Source organism: Amblyomma maculatum, chromosome 8 (assembly GCF_055883805.1).
Source record: "Amblyomma maculatum isolate TAMU_Amacu chromosome 8, ASM5588380v1, whole genome shotgun sequence".
Classification (NCBI taxonomy): domain Eukaryota; kingdom Metazoa; phylum Arthropoda; class Arachnida; order Ixodida; family Ixodidae; genus Amblyomma; species Amblyomma maculatum.
The window spans coordinates 41471958-41492335 of record NC_139351.1 but is presented as its reverse complement, the minus strand read 5'-3'; the positions used below and the strand labels follow the sequence as shown (position 1 = coordinate 41492335).

Here is a 20378-nt window from a genome sequence, read left to right as displayed (position 1 = left end):
CGGCAGTTTTTTTGACGCGCCCGTCATGGCCGACGTGCCGTGGCTGACGTCGCAGACTTAGCCAGTTGCGTCGAAAACGTCGGACTATATTAGGGCCTTTAGTGCAAGGAATGAGTGCAGTCTGAAGGTGCAAGACATTAGTCTGATCTCAAACGATGAGACATTCGGCATGGGAATGCTACCATGCTATGGTGATACTCTGCATGGTTGCAAGGCTCCTACATCACACCTCATGTTTGTGTTGTGCATAATACTAATATGCCAGCTTTAGGCCTTGTGCAAGGCCTCAATCAGTTTCTGCTACAGTTATGACACAAAATGTTTTGCAGAAATGATGCTCTCCATGAGATGAGCCTCAAGTGCAAAGAATGCAAGCTTCCAAAAGATACATGTGGTCACCTGGATTGGCTTTATTGGCTGATACAGTGTGGTCACAAAACATCTGCTTTCGGTCCACCAGGTTCGAGCTTGGATGCAGGTTTCCTTCTTCAGCTGCTCTTGGCCTGTTGGATTTGAGCTTGGATACAGGTTTTCGCTGTGCGACATCTGCAAAATGCAAAAAAAAAGCAGGACTATATTCCAAAATCCGAAAATTCAGCTGTCTTTACAAAACATTCTGAGAAAGGGGTAATTAGGTGCTCTATTTTTAATTGATAACAATTCAAAAAATTTGATTCTGAACTACAGAAATATGACGAACTGACACAAGAATACAGGCGTTCAGCATCAGTCCATCACAAAATCTAATACCTTAGTCGAACAGATATTTCAAGGGTCTTTGAACCATATCCTATCAATCAAAGACATCTGAGCACTGCTTCATGGAAAGCTACAATAACTAGAGTGAACAGAGCAGTCCAGAACTGGAGACTGGACTTTGAGAAATAGAAGTGTGCATTCTAGATATGGCTTAGCACACAGAGGTAGGAATAAAACCAAACCTGAAATGAAAGATTATGCAATTCTACATATATGGTCATAGAAGAAAAACAAAATTGCACACAGAACAGTACGGAAAGTATATCATCATTGCAACTTGTACAAAAACAGTTGATAACACATCTTCAAAAGTGCACGAGTATTACTTGAGCCCAGCAGCGAATTATCAATGGCAATAGCGGGGTACAAGAGCTTAGTGAGATGATGGAATCTTTCAATGGTGATCGAGAATGCCATGTAGAAGTGGCACAACTCTCCCCAAGTTTACTAAAAGCTTGGTTAGGATTCATGACGGCCCCTCAGCCTTCCTTCCAATAAGGTCGAGAAATACCCTAACCACCCGAGGCAGTGGAAACAGTGCATAAGGATCCTTTACTCCAAGCGGTCCTCGAGGCCCCTTTTTTTTTTTTTGAAATGAAGCTCCACTTGAATTGCTCCTCGAGTGCATGAGAAAACAGAGCATCTATAAGTGGCAATGACACTACTATGGGGACACCTAGACTTCCACTTGCAAACATGGGGCATCGCAGCTTTCACACACTGTGCAGACTTCGTTCTACTGCATACCAAGCCTTTCATGAAAGTGGATACAATAAGGATTCACAGACCCACTCTCTGAAGCATTGGCTCCGAGAACCTGAATCTGACGCGAAAATACTGAAACATCGTTTCAAGTACGACCAAGAAAAGCCTCCTAAGTTTCTGCGGCTGACGTTGAGCATGGATAACTATCGTCAGTTGCAGATTTCAATGCTGTAGTTGATCATCGCATTATCCTACTGTGGTGTAAACACATTTCAAGTCATCACCAGATACCTTAGCAACATTTCAGAGCACGCCGAGTGCCAAGTTGCAGAAAGCATTTGATGGCTAACAGCAAATGAAACATGTGCAGTGGTTTCTGTGAACCACTCTGAACAGTGGTGCAATCGTGGGGAATGTCATATTGTAAATAGGAAGACAGCGAGGTACCGGAGGCGCAGTTGTGCCATGGAACACCTGTGCTGCACACATCAATGGCTTTCTGATTGCCTCAAATATACTTGTATGTCTAAATGCAGTGCTGAAGGGGGGGGGGGGGGGTCAATTCTGTCTTTTTAGCTGTGGAGAGATATTTGCAGTTGGTGGAAGGCATGGTTTTTCAAGTGCGCTTAAAATTAAAGCTCCTAGCTTGCTTGGAAACAGAAGCGGCATTTGCTTCTGGAAAGACAAATTTGTTGGCTTGGGTGCCTGCGCTATAACATGCTTCTTTAACCCTCACATGTGCTCAACGCTCGCCGCTGAGCACTCAGAGGGCAAATATGCAACTAGATCACTAGAGTTCACAGCAGTTCGAGCAGTTCTCAATGCCTAAATCCTGTTCTACATCAGCCATATGTCACTGGCAGTGAATGTTGATAGATGTGAATTGTTTTCAGCCATTTTTCACAGCTGACTTGTTCATGCAGTCTGCAAAACATATTTTACTAGGCTGTGACTTTTTTTTAACGTCCAAAAGCGACTCAGGCTATGAGAAATGCTGTAGTGGAGGACTGCAGAAATTTCAACCACCTGGAGTTCTTTAACGTGCACTGATGTCGCACCGCACATGGGCGCCTTGCTTTTAGTCTCCATCGAAAAGCGGCCGCCACAGCCTACTAGCCTGTGACTCTTGAGGCAGCTTGTGGATGCTGTTCACAAGGACTTGGCATTAGAAAATGAGCATGTTACACGTAGTGGCATGCACTTTCCGGGCCAAATTTTGGCCTTATGGCCCATTCGGTTGGGGGGACGAGAGCAGCAGTACAGAGAAGTACAGGAGCACGCCGAGCGAGGGTGTAATTTTCCTCCCACGGGAACGCTCTCTGCGTGTCGAGAGCAGTACGCCACGACCATTGTGACCGCACTTCCCTCCCCAGCATTCTCTGCCTACCCGCAGTAGCAGCAGTTGCAACCCGAGGAGAAGCAAACACTCCATGTAGAACTGCTTTGCATGCCTTTGTTCTCACAGCGCGGCGATCTGCCTCCTTTGGCCCTTTCGATGCCAGCAGTGACTCTCAAACCTGAGCAATGCTTTGCAGCCACCATTTAGAGCGTCACCGACTTGAGAAAAGAAAAAGATGGTGCGGATACACCGCTTTATGTCATGTGACTTCCTCTACACTCGCTTTAGATGAGGGAGCAGCCGGGAGTGCATTCAGGTGCTCTCAGCAAAGGAAAAGACCTCCTCCTCTACCATTGGAAGCCAGTGATTCTACTCCTGCTCTACCACTGGAGGGCACCCACTTGTCTGAGAGCACTTTCGAAGCGCTCTCGAGGGCGCCTGCTCTCCCGCTCGAATTCGCCATTAGTCTTGCCCCGTATGCCACTTGTGCTGTCTGGAGTGGAGAAATATTTCTGAAGGGTAAGTCGGAAGAAATGCTGAAAAGCATTCAAGAATCTGAACTGAACCTTAAGTAGAGAAAAGACTGTTTTCTGCACTTTATGGAGCTGAGGTAGCGTCGAGTGGAGACATGTTTTTGAATTTGGCCACAAGGGTAAAATTTGAATTAACTATTCCACACGCAAAACACTCATGTCCTAATGTCAAGTCCTCTGAACATTCAGAAGCAAGCTCGATATTCACAGGCTAACAGAACGTTTCCCAGGCTGCATGAAAAGGCAGCTGTGAAAAACAGCTGAAAACACTTAATGTTAGGCAAAATGTCGCTGCTGCTGTGATATTCTTCATGTAGAACATGACATATGCATTGAGAAATGCTGTGAAATTTAGTGACCAAATTTGTTTATTAAGATTTGATTTGAAGTTGCTGCTACACTTGATCTTTAAGCTTGCAGGGCTCAGGGGAGAGGGAAGAAAATATGCGTGCTTCTTCGCTACATATACACCCAAACCAACAAATTCAACTCGCTGATTTCAGTTTCCAAACAAAGCTTGGAGCCACAATGGTCACTGCACTTGAAAAGCCATGCCTTCTGCCTACCGTGAATATGTCTCCACAGAACAAGTGAACCAACCGCTTTGACAGCACCGTGTGTCTGTAGAGTACATAGTACCCTGATGTGACAAGCAAACCATTGATGCCTGTAGCACAGATGTTGACATTGTTCACAAGGCTCAATCGCGCTACTAGTGGCCCCAGCTTCTTTTACACGTACTTCTTCATCATCATCATCAGCCTGATTATATCCACTGCAGGGCGAAGGCCTCTCCCATATTTCTCCACTTAACCCGGTTCTGTGCTAGCTGCGTCCACTTGACCCCTGCGAACTTCTTAATCTAATCCGCCCACCTAACTTTCTGCCGCCCCCTGCTACGCTTTCCTTCCCTTGGAATCCAGTTTGTTGCCCTCAGCGACCATCAGTTATCCTCTCTTCGCACTACATGTCCTGCCCATGTCCATTTCTTCTTAATATCTACTAGAATGTCTGTAACTTGAGTTATTTCTCTGACCCACTCTGCACGCTTTCTATCTCTTAATGTTACCCCTACCATTTTTCGTTCCATAGCCCTCTGGGTTGTCCTCAACTTAAGTAGAACTCTCTTGGTTAGCCTCCACATTTCAGCCCCATAGGTGAGTACAGGCAAGATGCAACTGTTGTCTACTTTCCTCTTGAGCGATACCGGTAAGCTGCTAGTCATAATCTGAGAGTGCTTGTCAAATGCGCTCCATCCCAATCTTATTCTTCTTATTATTTCCTTTTCGTGGTCCGGATCTGCGGTTACTACCTGTCCTAAGTAGACATATTCGCCTACTACTTCCAGTATTTCGCTACCTAATGTAAACTGCTGTTCCTTCCCGAGGCTGTTGTACATTACCTTAGTCTTCTGCATACTGATTTTCAACACGTACTTGCTAAGACCAAAAAAGGGAAGACTGCAAAAATGGGGGGGGGGAGGAGGCAGCATTTGTGTACAAAAGGGGGAGGCGGCTGCTACTTTCAGGCAGTGTCTGATGCGTCCTAATCTAAACATCCTAAGCATAAAAACATGCAGCAGCAAGCATGCAATGCATGTCTAAAGGTGTGCGTCCGTCGAGATATCTGCAGGCCGCCACCAAATGTTCTCACTACGTCTCTATAGCCAGCGCAAATCTGATCTGCATGCCCACCACCAGTTTTCTCTCAGTACCATCGGAGCGCTGTTTAAATTTTTTAATGCAAAACCATAACTAGCCCATTTACACGTAATTTCATCCATGACCGTCTTTGGCTGCGTTGGTTCCGAAAAAAAAAAGAGCAATCACGCCATTGCTGAGCATAGAGCAGCTTAGTAACATAAGGCATGCGGCTGAGCTCAATAAGAAGGATCAGATAACATGACATTTGGGCAAAGCCTTTAACCTCAAGTACACTGAGTGGCTGCCCTTAGCTGAGATCGAAAGCAAAGCCAGCACAGCATCTATATCTACTGTGGCTGCATTAGCTGTGCATCACTGCCTACAAGAAGCGCAGTACACCAACTGTTTTCGCAGCCAGCGACACCTACTCTTGCTAGGCTAAAGTCTGTTTTGATTGATTTCCTGCTTAGCCAATGATGCTGATGGTGCTAGTGTGGCCTCTGATGGAGATGCTTGAAATTATAATGCGGCTGCTGATTCCTCGGTGCTGGTTCCGCAAAAGCCATTCTTTGCAGGCAGAAGCCCCTTATCGGAAGATTTAGGGCAGTGATCGTGCAATCAGAAAGTTTGGTCAAACGTCTGAAGTCTTCTAAAAAGTCGGAAGGGTTGGCTGCAGGTATGTATGCAACATGCCTTCCCCACAAGTGTGTCCTTGTCTGTGGAAGCCACCAAGCAGAGCAAACTTACTATTAGTCCTCAAATTTGTACCGTAGCTCTGCACTAAGTAGGTTCTGAAACACTGCTCATATACAGCGACAACTTAAAATGTGCAGCACCACAGAAGTATGTGATGATCAACTACAGCACTGGAGTTAGTGATAGACCATGATTATGCCTACTTGGTGTCAGAAGCTGGGATGTCAGGAGGAATACCAAAGCCATACCCAGAAAAAATAATGTGCTAGAAGTTCTAAGTTAACCAGGTTTGACCTGGGCTGTCACTCAGCCAATGCTTCAGAGAACAGATCTGTGCATACTCACTGTATCCACTTTAGTAAAAAGCTTGTAAACCCGCAGAACAAAGCCCACAGAGAGAACAAATGATAAGATGTCAAGTGTTTACAAGTTGAGTGCCAGTCTATGAGCCCTCAAGGTCACATAACTGCCAATAAATGAAAAGCAGGCATTCAGGGCTACGTGGAGTTGAAGTCAATGTATTCTTATGAAGTCAAGATTTCCTGTCACTATACTCAATCTCACAAGCTGTCTGCTGCACCTGGCCCATTCGAGATCATATAGATTACAGTAGGTAATTGTGCTCTTAGGTGCCTCTCACCCCTTGAATTGGCCAGGGAGAAAGTAGGAGCACAATGACCTACTTAGACCCTTTGGAAAACTCAATGCGTCACCTATATTATATAGCAAAATCCTTCTGGGAGAATATTTTTGCACATCTTGGGTGCACAGTCACGTGATACATGGGTGATGTAGCCTATATGTCACATACACATATCTCCTAGATTTTTTTTTTACAGAGGCATGCTGCTTAGTCAAAAGACGCGATGCGCGGGAGTGTAGTGCGCACCGATTCTGTGCGTTTGCAATTTTTTGTTTTCGTTCTGTTTCTTCCGATAGTTTGGTGGAACGGCTGGTATGCAATGCGATGAGGGATTCTGGAGTCGTGAGTCTGTTTTTTCACAGCATGTCACCGGGATGGTGCGTTTTCTTTCTGCAGTCTAAAAAAAATGTGCAAGAGTACTTGCCGTGTGCGGGGCTGCATATATATTGAGTACCAGAGTGAGAGTTATTTGCACACACGCATGCCCATACGTGCCCATACACATGCAGTTTTGTAGTGGCGCAAAAAAAAAGTAATTCTGTCAAGACAGAGCATCTTCTAAAGGGCACGTAAACTTTGACGTTTGGATTAAGCAATAGAATTATACAAGATGTTTCACATAAGGTTTGCTTTATGGGGTTTAACGCCCCAAAGCGACTCAGGCTTGTATCACATGGGGGGCTTAACTCAAGGTACAAAACCAGCCCATGTGCGGACACAGAAGCCGTCAAACCTTCGGTGCTACAAAAAAAAAGCAAGCATGCACACTGCTCTGTGCTTTGCCGAGGCAGCTCCAAGCCATCACTCACTTGAAACCGTGCTGCCTGCGTTGGCCAGCCTGCCCCCCCCCCCCCCCCCCTCGATTCATTCATTTTTTCCGCACTGCTAAATAAAAAAAAAGAAAGCATGCATACTGCTGTGCGTTTAGCTCGCAGGACAGCTAGACTCCCCTCCCATTACCTCCACTCCCCCTTCCCACCCGCCACTCATTTTAAAGGACCAACATCCCAGCACCCTTGCGTCCTTCCCGCACAGACCAGGCAACCCTTTTCTCACTCTCTCCCAGTAGAATGAAAAAAAAACCCATGCAGGACATGCAGGAGTGACATAGCCACGTCACTTTTTGTTTCAATGAGGTTTGGGTTGTTTTGACCTGAGCAGCAGTATAGGGAGCGCTCAAGATTTGATTGCTTCTGTGCGCAGCACGTTAGAGCACAGGGCTCGATCGGCCACCCTTGTACCTTAAGTTAAACCCGTTGTGTGAAACGATAGTGCCGGAAAATTGTTGGTTCATAAGCTAAGCCACATCTTTTATGAATTTACAACTTAACTTCAAACACCAACGTTTATGTGCCCTTAGAAGATGCTCTCAGTCTTGACAGTTATTTCTTTTCTGCCACTGCAAAACAGCATGTGTGTGGCGTGCGTGTGTGCAAGTAACTCATGCACTAGCCTTGCATGTTTTCATTACAATGAGGAAAACAAATGCACAATCCCTGCAGCGCACTGTGAAGAAGAACACTCTTGACTCCGTGTCCTTGCATTGCTCGAATACCACCAACGCCACTAAACCACCGGAAGAAAAAGAATGAAAGCTAAGCAAAAGATAGCAAATGCACAGAATCGGCGCTCACTCTAAATTCCCTTGCATCATGCTTTTTGACTGAGCAGCGCTTCTCTCTCAAGGAAAAAAAGAATACAAACTCCACAAGATATGTGTACGTAACACATAGGCTATGTCACTGATGTATCACATGATTGTGCACTGAAGACATGCAAAAATATCCTCCCAATTCCCTTTGGGGCAGAAGTTGGGTGCAATGCTGAATATTTCTGTATCAAACCTCATGTTATGCACGAATCTGACGAGAAGCATGCCTTCACTATTGAAAACCAGAAGGGCGGAAGTGGGGGGGGGGGGTATGAATTTTGTTACTGAGTGGAGCAGGTAATGGATGTGATCATTGTCACAAGAAATGTTTCCTGGCAGCCACCTATTTCTGCCCCCAAAACAGGTTTGGCCGCCACAGTGAAGGGGTTTGCGCTGAGCAGAGAAGCATTGCAGAAATCTTCTGCCAGAAAAACCCCATACTTCATTCATGGTCTATGATTACATATGGCATAGTATTATCAATAACACTCCCCTGTTTTCTCTTTTCATTTTACATACAAATTATATTCGCACTGAGTTTAGCTACCAAAAAAAGTGCAGGGGGGCCTTTTAGAGAGGAAATTTGTCAAATCTGATTTATAAGAAAGCAGCCATCAACGGGTCTAGTTGAAGACAGGAAGACCAGAAAAATAACCCTCCAGAAAGGTCTTCAAGGAGTTCCAATTTGAGAAAAATTTATTCACAGTAGTTTTGCATAAATGTGTGAAATTTAGGAAAACAAAGTCAAACATGCTGAAAAAAAGAAAAATTAAATAGGGACAAGAGAGGTGGCAACTGCGAAAAAGAGAGCCACCTGTAACCATGGTCTAGACGCATGCCAGGCTGTCGCTTTGGGTTTATATTATATAGGCTCATGCTCTCTTCGATTGTTCCCTCTGAAGTGCACTTTTAGTTTTCATGTAGGCTTGCGTTTAGAGAAAAACCATGTAATTTTTTTGAGAATTTTAAGCAGCAAATAATTTCAGGAGTTCCAAAGCTCCTTGAAATAGTTCCTGAAAACCAAGCGTACTCAATGATATCAAAGGCCTGTGTAAACCACACTCCATGATCATCATATTGAAGGGAATGGCTTACCAGCCCAGCCTCTGGGGCCTGTGCCCAATAAAGTATGGATGCATCATGTAGAACTTATGAAATCAGCTGGTAATGACATCTGTTTCAAAACTTCTGGCTTTTCCTATCTTAAAGTAAGCTCGCATTTTCAGTAAGTAGCACTTTAGTGGATAGAATGCAGTAATTTATAATAAAAGACAGCTTCAGCTTGTCCTAATAGTCCTTTTATTACTCTAAAGCTGAACATGAGCTATGACAGACATCAAGAAGGAGGGCTCTGGGTTAATTTCCAGAGCCCTCTTCCACAAATGTTCTTCAAGCTATGCAGTGGCACCAAATGTGGGCAGGCAAATTTGCATTTTGCCTATATCAACAGGCCACAGGCACCATTCCACTCCGCATTCTCAAACTCAACAGCCAAATGTCATAGCCAATAAGCAACGGCAGCAAGCAAAGAAAACACTGAAGAAACCTAAATGTCAAAATAAACATGAGGGGTCACAAATGCAGTAGTGGGTTAGGCAAATAAAAAACTACACATACTGAAAGATGTCTTCAGTACTTACATCAATGTCCTGCTTCTTGCCCACCACAGCACAGCACAATTCCGGCAAAGGGTATAGAGCTTGAAGGAGCCATTGCTTACGAAGCCACATGGAACTTGCTGCAAGGTAAAAAGTACCATGACCCAAGAAATTAGTGAAAACGTAATATGGTGCAACACGTACATGCAGAGGCTTTGTGAGCAAGAAATAAAGGCACAGAGTAGGAACACCACAATACTCTTTTTTTTTTCTTGAAATGATGCACGACATGCTGGTGCAGGTCACTGCATGAAATTTGCCTCTGCCTGCTAAATAATCTTAAATTATTATTTTTTAATTCAAAATTTCACTTTGGGATTCAATTAGTTGAAGGGCGATTGCCTACAATGCCAGAGAAGAAACAATGTTGACATCACCCGAGACATACCAACAGTGAAATAAAATAACTCCTTTCACTCCATCTCGTCGCCAGCCTGGCAAAAGAGCGTCAGGCATCACAGTGCCCCTAGTTACAAATAAAAAAGCATTTACTTGACCTTAACTGCAAGTGCATTTTAACAGCCTATCCATAATCCACCAGTTCCCACTAAGTTCGAGATCAGACAAGCCCTCCCTTTCTTTATGCTTTACATCGAGCGAGCACCTTAATTGGTACTGCAGGGCCTAATACATGCCTGCAACTACAATACTACTTTTCTAAGAGATGTGGAACTTCATTAAAATTCATTTTATGACCGAAGTAGCAAAGATTGTATTTTATCTTGAAAGAAGCAGCAAGAAAAAACAAGGGTATGAAAGGAGACAATACGGGCACTAGCTTACAACTAATGGTTATTGAAGCACATATGAAATATATAGAGAAGACGAGCAACAACGCAAACCACTCAATCACTGATAAGCAAAAAGCAAGTCATGAATCACTAAAATTTAAGAACAGTTCCCTATCTAGATAACCCAACTCACTGCATGGTAACATGATGGATGGGTCACTAACACATTCATTACCTAGTTGTAAAATATGTCTAGCTTCAATGATTTCTCAGCTGATTTGCAATGGATGACAGCCAGAATGTGCACAGCAGAAAGAAACTGAAAGCGACCAGTGCATTCTTACAATGCACAGCCAAGTTGACCTCTACCTATATCTACTCAAATGGAACCGTTCGGAAGTTTTAGTGATTCATGTTTTGCTGTCTGTTTTGCTGATGTTTTGCTGTCTGCTTATTGGTGACTGAGCGGTTTGCAGTGTTGCTTGGCATTATATATTTTTTATTTGCATCAATAAACATTAGTTGCGAGTTAGCATCTGCTTGCTTCTTTTCACGTCCTTGTTTTTTCGTGCTGCTACTTTCAAGATGACACCTTACCAACTCACCCAAATTACATCCTTATGATTGTATTTTAGTCAGTGAAATTTTACTTCATGTGACACTAATCAACACACATGACCACGTTTCATGGAACTTAAAGCCAATCAATGAGAGCCTCATCATAAAGCATGAAAGTTGGCTCAGATATGCAGCTCTCCATGCCAACACAGCTTGCACAGACATGATTTTCTGTGGTAAACAAAACACTGGGCTGCTGCAAGGGCGGTACAGAGCAAGCAGAGGGTGCTCTGACACTGAGAAGAAATGTGGCATTGAATCTTGCTGTACATGGAGACAATGTTTTGGGGCTATGCAGCCGAGTCTAGGTACAAAAGAAAAGGAGAAAAGTTTATTGCCGTGAAGAGTGGTTTGCTCACTATTTGGGCTAGGAGTGTACTGGGCTGAAGTGAAGGGAGGAAGTTGGAGAGTTAATGCAAGGTCACTAGGGCTGAAGTAACCCACTCTACATGGCAAGGGGAAAGAGGTATGTTGCCTCTTCCTTTCTGCCTAACTTCAGCTGCATAGCCACAGTTATCCCCGAGTATAGTGATGAGCTACCGTGATCAAGACTTGTAGAACTGAAAACTGAAAGTAACAAAGGGGTATGGCATGATTAAAATATCTATGGTGTCCAGGTGAATAGCACGCTGCACTCCAGGGTTGCTGAATGCGCATTTACTTATTTTATATTTAAAAAAAACAGTAGTTAGTGAACCATAAATATAATACTTCTGCTATTATCAAGATTCCACAGCTCTGTAAACTGCATGAAGAAAGTGAAACTCAATAGCTTGCACTGACAACTCACCAGGCACCCACTGGTGAAATAAAAGTGGAGCAAAATGTCATCTGCATTCACCACATTCATCATGAAGGTATTGCAGACACTAAGCATAGCTCACCATCATAGCACTTCTGATATCATATCCAAGCCATCTATAAAGCTACCTAGCTTGTTACATGAACATATCAACAGATGACTTTTCAATGGTCATATGACTGACCAAATTCTCATGAAAAAAAAAATGTTTATGACTAAATCAGCACTTTTCTCAGAGTTCACTGCATGGGAGTGAGTTCGTCAACTGCTAGTGTTTCAGAAAAAGGGGTCATCAAACTGTAAGTAACCTGAGTTGAGTTGCAAACAACAAAATTTCGGAGAGTGGTGAGGAGCAGACTTTGTGGCATTACGAAGGTCATCTACTAACGCTAACAGTAGGCAGCCTTGATTTGATGATAGGGTTCAACATGCCAAAGAAACTTAGACAATGAGGGTCAGCAATAGTAGGTAGCTCTGGATAATTTTGACTATCTGCACTTCTTCAATGTGCACTGACACTGTACAGCACATGAGGACTTAGCGTTTTGCTACCACCGAAATGTAACCACCCCGGCTCAGACCGAGCCCGCGTCACCCAGCTCACTAGTCAAATGCCCTAAACTCTGAAACCACCACAGTAGGGTGCAGGCAGCCTTGAAGAGGGTTACATTTGCAGGCATGTTTTCTACAAGCCAAGCTTATATAAGCTGGGTATGGCCAAGCTGCGGCTAATGAGTAGCATGAGGCTTCTTGCAAAGTGCAGATACTGACAGCTTGGCACCTGTCCACCACCCACCATTTGCAGTATTTCTGCCTCTACAGCCAGCTTCTCTGTTCTTTCTCCTTTAAGTTCCAAACCACCTATTGTTTAGAATTCTTTTGAACAATGAAACAATATGCCACCCTTATGGACATACATCTAACAGAGCTGCTCACGACTGTAACCATGCTCATTCGAGAATTTCAATATGCTTGCTTTACAAATGGGGCAGTAGAGGCATATTAACAATCGTGGCATGAGTTCTTCACTGTGGCCACCAGCTTTGTTAAATGAAAAAAAAAAGAAAAGTCATTATCATTTACTTTGCTCTTTGTAAAATGTTGCCTTTTTAGTCAAGAGTTGTCATTAAAGGTATGGCAGCAGTTGCGTAGGCCCATAGCTAAAGAGCTCTCTGACATATGCCCGCATTGTATTAGCTTGCTCGTACATTGAACTGAGCCTTAACAAGCTTCGCGGTGATGCAAAAAGATGTTTGCCCATGCTAACATCTCGGCATTTCCATAATGGCGCAGATCAGTGTCTTCACTCTACTTGTGCTATGAGATTTCCTGTCATTAGCACATATTGAAAGTAAAAAGGATGACAGCAGACAATGCGACATATGATAGCAGAGACACGTTCACCTGCTTTTCCTCTGCACATACAGTGAATTACAATCCCAGAAGTGAAGTGGTCTGCCTGCTACGCAAAAGAGCACCTGCATCCAGTACAGATTGTGTCCCCATTGCGTTCGGAACTCATGCCAGCGCAAGTAGGTGGTGCCCATGAACTGACAGAAGAATTGCCTGTTATTCTGTGTGCTAGCCCGTGCTTCGTCTACACGTGCCAGCTGTTTTTAAACCTGTAATAGGTCTGCATTTCTCCCGCTGCTTCTTGGGATGGCATTGACATCAACAGTTTATGCCATTCTTTCGTATAGCCGAGTGCGGGCAAGCAGGGTAAAATTTCTTTGGCACTATTCTCAAATAAAAGGAAGTCGCAGTTCACCATTTTCACTGTTTCAGAGTTCAGGAATGGCTTTAAGATCATGAATAGCACATAAAGATGATTTCCGCACAAAATCTTCTAGTCACACTCCGAGCTGAGGTCTTTAAAAAAGATTATTGCATAATACTGCTACTCTTAGACTTGCTGTCCTCAAGAGTAAGCACTAGTTCATGACAGCAATTTGCATTCATAGCAGTGGCAAGTAATAATCATCTATTATGGAGCACAGAGGGCACAGCCAGCACAGCAGAGCATGCTACTGGAAATAGAAGGTGCAGCTGAACAAATACTCAAGCAAACTTCTAGCCGGTTCTGTTGATTTCGGAAGAGCAATCCACTGCTCCAGGGACCGATCTTGGCTCAGCAATCGCTCCCCATCTGCATTGGGAAGATGGGACCTGTGTTCCGGATCTGCATTTGGAATACAGTTACTCCAAAAAGAGCAGAAAATAATGTTCTGTAAGTCACTAAACCCTGTGATTCGAATTGACTATTAGTAAAGTCTTGTCATCTATCACCTCGATCTGCTCATAATTTAAGTAGCATTATAAAAGTCTGCGATTCTGCAGGAACCTCTGATCTCACACCAAGAATTCAGTGCCCATAGCAGGCACAACGCGCATCTAGAGATGCCAGGTAATGTAACTCGAAAGAAATGTTATGCTAACTCTTCTTTACCTACTAAGAGAGCAAACAGTATTTCTGTCATCGAACCTTCTTTTAAACACTATTTCATGGCAATGGCAAAAGGCATTTCGAGTCAACTGGAGGTCTAACCTAGTACAGTGGTGATGAACGAGCCCCTGAGCCTGCCATGTGCCAAGGCGTAAATGCACTTCACTGCAATGTACGAGTAAACAAGTGGAAGGCTGGAAGCTTGAACAATCTGTTTCCAGTAAACAGTGACGTTTGGGTGGTTAGGTTGGAATACCAAGCAAGCACTCTGCCCATAGCTTTATCTACTAGATTTCCTCTCAAAGGTATAACCAGCAAACAATGTCTGCAACTTAAGCCAGGAGTACAATCCCAGCATGTTCTGAATGTTCTGAAGACTTCGATCATCACATTTACTTTTTAATCATGCCAGTCACTTCAACATCAAATCAAAGCAATATATGTGGCAGCTTATGGAACCCTCGCACATACAAAACACACCGAGAAATGCAAGCCAGTCAGTGTAAAGGCAGCCTATCATCAGCATATTGTTCATGGCCTTCACAGGGCCGCCAAGTTTGCTCCCTGACCACCCTATGAACATGCAGTGTTTGCACCCCAAATCGGGTTACAGAAAATGTGGCGGCTCTTTAAATGAAATAGGAGCAGTGCACCAAGAAAGGCAAAAGTTCGTCCCTAGCTCCCATTATGTCAACTGAAGAATGTGCAGAGTCAGACAAGAAATATGGATTTCTGAAAACATGTATTCTGTAATGAAATATGAGTGATATCTAGGAATCTAGGAAGATAGTGGTACCAGTGCAGTAGCAGTCTGCCCCTTGTGCATCATGAAGGGCCAATGCTCTCGAACTTCCAAACCTTTTATCATGCCAAAACATGCTCATCCGATCAATTATGAATTGTGAAAGGCTACACACTCTAAAGTGGAAACAGTTCCATGCAAAAAAGTAAAAAGAAGCCAAATGCAGAATGTGATGTGACTGTTCAAACAATGTCTGGAAGTGCATGTGGCAACCAAGCAATTCATAAATGTGGTAGCCATTCATAATCTAGATCCAGACACAACACTAATTCCATATTAACATCTACTGTTGCTTCTACAAAACATGCATAAATTTAAACAAAAACACCACAACTGAATGATACTTTAAGCAAAGGCTTGCTTTGCTTGGAATTCTGCATGCACTCTTCATTTTGAAACTTGCATGAATTTCATATTCTCACATCTGTGATGAATCAGTGGTATACTGAGTACAGAAAAACTGCACATTTTGATTCACATTTCATATTAGAGAAGATGAAAATGGGGCATCTCAGCACTAAGATTTTTTTTCGCTTCATTTGTAAATAATTAAACAAGAAAATCAATACTATTGGTACTGTTGAATGCATAATTACCTTTACACCTTACTGACATTTCTGGACTGAAGGTCCGAGTTTGGTGTCTGTAATTTATATGCGCTTAGTAGTTTTTGAGGATTACTTCAGTCACGACCAAAGTATGAAAAAGAAAATATCAAGCCCAATACAGGCAAAAAAATTCAAAATAGCTCAAAACTTTTTTTTTCCCCTTCTGCTACCCAAGGCTCGACAATGGAGTTTAAGTACGGTTGCTGCTGAATCATATTGCCGTCGCATGTTCGCCGGCTCCATATCTCGTCATCCGCAATATTTATGGAACATAAGAATAATGATCTAGCCCTGTTGTAACGCAGTTAGGTATTACCACTTATTCAATCCGTGTAGTTGCAACTGCACAAGCGCCGGATCTTCAACTGCAGCGCAACATAAGGCCCGGGTCGAGGCACTTGGAACTGGCCCATTCTAAATTCTTGCCGAAGGCTGAATTGCAGTAGGCGCCAGCATCGTGCACCCCACAATGGTCTTACGAGTGATGATTTGTACGGCATATTCTACTCTGAGCGTGCAGCCCCTGGCACTAACTGTCTCTTTTCCTAGACACTGCAAACGCATTCACCCTTCCCTCGTCAAAAGCAAACTACCGTATGTTATAATGACATGCGCGTCTTGATGTTTACGAACTAGCGCTGTGTTGGCATGCATCATCAGTTCTGCGCAAAGTTTTTAGGAGAATGTACAGGGAAGATGGAAATTAACTTACCTCCGAGATGTCAAATGTATGCCGAGTGGTGGCCGCCCTCCAATAGTCCCGTCGTCAGCGTAGTGTTTGCAGTGAGAGCGCACAAAGGAAACGCACTACCTGTCGGGCACGCGAGCACACGTTTTGTACAGGTATGCACACAACCTTACCACGCTTCTGCACATCGCACGAGCTATTTTGTTGCGCTCTGTGCCTCGTATATCTCGAAATAAAGAGCCGCCAGCAGCAAGGCCCCCAACAACACATAAGAGAAAAAGGCGCGACGCCACCAACTCATAATGGCTACGGCTAGCACTTCGATCCGCTTCGGCTGCCTCGTCTGGTTTCGACTTGTTTCGGTTTCGGAAGTCGCTGACCTAACGACTTTGCTGCTCGCCGAACAGTGGCAAGCATGATGTCGGGCGTCTACGCGCTAACGCTGCATGTTTGTCGTGTATACGCGCCTGTAGTTTGTACATTCAAAAATTAGCAGTGCTAGCGAAAGACCACCGTGAGTTTCGCTTCTTTTCTCGCGATGCTGGACAAACTGCGTGCTTTGCTTGTCATGGACGTTAGGTTGACCGCGGTCTGTGGTTCGGCGAATCGGAGCTTTGGCCCAAATTCATTGCCAAGTTCCTTGCGAAAACTCCTGTTCATAAACAGTTACAGTGGCAATTGTTTGTTTGTTAATATTGAAAGACTATACGGCGTTTTACAGATCAAGTGATTTGTTTGGAAACAGAAGATGCTGAATTAATTGTGCTCGCTCATAAAAAACAGTGGGCGAGCCCAATTCGGCTCGCCCGCTGTTCCTTTATGGGCGCCACATCTATGGCTGTCAGCTCGAACTGGTCACCTGAGAGCGATAATTTCTTGTGTGATATGTGCCTCACTACTTCAGTGTTTAACTCTTAAATGGTGACGAAATTTTTGAATGCCTGTAGCTTATAGCAAAAGCAAGGACAGTGGGGTGAAAGCCTGAACTCTCAATCAGGAAAGATATGCGATATGCAAAAATAGCTTACCGGTCAAGCTTCAAGTGAAGGCAGTGTGGGGTGTTTGCACGCTCTTTACTTCAATTAAGAAACTGACCATACAAATATTTCAACTTATGTCTGTGGCCTACAGCATACAGTAAAGAAGCTAAAGCAATCAAGCTGCTCTTTCCATGCAGCATAATGATTATGCACTGCTGGTGGAAACTGCACAACATATATTCGTGGAGTTGCACATGCAGCTTTCCTCAATGCCTCTCGCGTGACGCAGCCTACAGTTACACTGAAAAATATGCCAAATAAAATACATTTCCTTGCAATATGATGATTCAGCATATATGTGTATAGTGTGCATAGCTTCAAGATGCAACACATACTGTTGGTATCGCCTCTCATAAAGTACTAGGATTTGTGTATCTCTTCATTAGTCTAAGATCACCGATTCAATCCTTTCTTTTTTTTCTTTTTATTTGACATTGAGACGGACAACATTTGCAAGTGTCATTACGCAGCAGAAAGCTTCAATTCAGAGTAGTGCAGTTCAGCAAATTTTTGCTATAGTCTCAGGAAACTTAAAAATGGTGTATATAGGTGTAGATGTGCAAGTCAAAACTCAAAAGGCTGTAGGAGCTGTTTTGCTCAGCCTATCCTTGTGCTGAAAAAGAGAGTCAGGCTGGTTGGTTATAATGAGTCGATTGAGTGAACAGTGCTCTAAGATAGTAAGGGAGATACTAAAGAAGCAGAATTGTTGTCATCTTCTCTCCCATCCCATCTGTTAGTGCGTTCAGTCGTTTGAGAATTGTCTTTCTGTGGTCTTTACAAGTGAATATGAGCTCGTGAAGTTTAGTACTGGAGTTGGCTTTCACATTTCTGCTATCACATTTACTTTTCCTTCTACAGATGAAACTACAAGCCAGTTCTTCATACAAACTTGTTATGCCTAATGGTGGTAATAGTGTGCAGTTATAGTGAGTTGTCTCCATTCATATGCAAAACACAATGTAAGGGAGATTTTGATCGCCAGTTTGACCGTCATCTGCTTGGCAGGCAACACATCAATGTTGTGCACACAGCCTTTGTCGTGCATCTATGGCTGCGTCCAAGTTTCAGAAACGAACGGTTGAAAGAGAAGCAAATGATGCTATTAGATTTAGTTGAAGTATCTCGCTTTTGACATTGCTTTACAGTAAGCTTGATATGTCGAGTAGTTGTTGCTCAGCGTGCATGTTGTCATATAAAGATTTCTGCATAATGAATGGAAGCAAGCACTTTTCTACTAATGTTGAAAATGTGCTGCAAGCCAAGACCAAAATTGTGAAATATGAAAAAGTGTACCTGTCGCAAATAATCATGAAGTAATCATTATATGAAAGCTCTAACTTTGACCTCTTTCATATTGGAAGGTACCTACACAGTCTCAACGACTAATTTTTTAGCATGCAAGCATGTACATGGCCACGTAGTTTGCATGCTCTCTTAGAGCATCTTGTTGAATATTCCGGGTGCCGCCTCCGCTACTGTAGTCTTCACGGCACGACATTTGGGCCATCCCACTGACAACGGGGGATGGACGTACATGAACTGGAATCGCCCATTCTTCACCGCGGGGTACGGCTGTGTGCGCGTGTGTTGTGTTGGTGGGTGGCGCGAGAGAGGGACGCTCGTGCGCGTGCTCCCTTCAAGAGACAGACACTCAGCGTTTACGAAGTGCGGTGCATGGTTCATGGAGACGCTCTCCGAACAGTGTCCATAGTGAGTGCAGTTTGGAGAATTAAAATTCATGTTGTTGTTTAAAAGTTTCTCCCCAACGTCATGGAATAACGAACATATTTTTTGGTGCCGAAACCCGGGAGTAAGCGAAAAACAACGGCAACTTGAAATCAGCGTTCCAACTGCAACGGACGACAGCGATGGAGCGTCTCCAAACGAAGAGAGAAGTTACGCGAGCCGAACTGAACCGACTCAACGAGGAGCTTGAGCGACTAACGACGGCGGATGACTTCGGCCCCCAGCAACGAGACCTCCTCGCGGAAATATCAGATGAGTTGGACATTGTTTCGAGAGATTTGAAACAGTTAGATGCCCTGATTGAGCCGCATGTGCGTGACGAAGGCCTCGCGGAAGAATATAAAGGCGTTCGTCAGTGCCAAGCTCTGATGACACGAATGCGGACAAAGCTTCGGCGTTGCGGTGAAACGAATTCTAACGGTGCAACAAGCACACTGAATGCAGAAGAAACCGCGTCCAGATTACCTGCTGCCCGTTCGGGACAACTGAGGTTGCCTAAGCTGGAGCTTCAGAAATTCAGCGGCAGCAAGCTCGACTGGCAACCATTTTGGCAACAATTCCGGCAAGCAGTTCACGAGAATACCGGCTTGACCAGCATAGAAAAGTTCTTGTACCTGCGGACAGCGTTGACAGGAAAGGCGGCGGCCGCTTTGACCGGCGTTCAAGCGACGGAGATGAATTACGACTACGCTGTAAAGACACTCCAAGAGCGTTTCGGGCGTCAGGACGTGCTCGTGCAAGAACACCTTACGCAGCTGTTAAACCTTCCCCAGGTTAGAGCTCTCAGTGACGTGAACGCGCTGCGACGCCTCCACGATCATGTTCAGCGAAACATCGCAGGTCTTGAAACTTTAGGTGTCAAATCGGACAGCTATGGTGCGATGCTGTGCGCGGCTTTGTTTCGGGTATTGCCGGCCGAATGGGCTGTTGAGTACCATAAGGCCCACAGTGTAGACAAGGACGTGCTCGACAGTTCGAGTCTCCAAGCCATTCTGCAATCAGTTCGCCTGGAAGTGGAGAGCAGGGAAAAGGCGCACGGAGGAAGCACGAACGCTCCTCAGCAAACGCAACCGGACCACGCCAGTGAACGGCGTCCCAACAGCGTCTACGGCAAAGGCTCAGCGGCCAGCCTCCAGGTGGGTGCCAAATTGAGCAAGGAAAGATGCCCTTTCTGCGCTTCAGAGAGGCATGAGATTGCAGATTGCAATGCTCCGATATCAATCGATGAAAAGAAAAGAAAGCTGCGAAATGAAGGAAGGTGCTACCGATGCGC

The 20378-nt window shown here is 44.3% G+C and overlaps 1 long non-coding RNA gene across 1 annotated transcript; it reads right to left on the bottom strand.

The window, feature by feature from the left end:
- Window positions 1–377: 377 nt before the first annotated feature.
- LOC146181037 (uncharacterized) lies at window positions 378–16455 on the bottom strand. Its single transcript, XR_014700142.1, has 4 exons — window positions 16344–16455; window positions 13837–13957; window positions 9610–9707; window positions 378–546 (listed from the first exon to the last, which is right to left on the bottom strand). It is a non-coding gene; the product is annotated as an uncharacterized LOC146181037 (long non-coding RNA).
- Between the last annotated feature and the right edge of the window lie 3923 nt (window positions 16456–20378).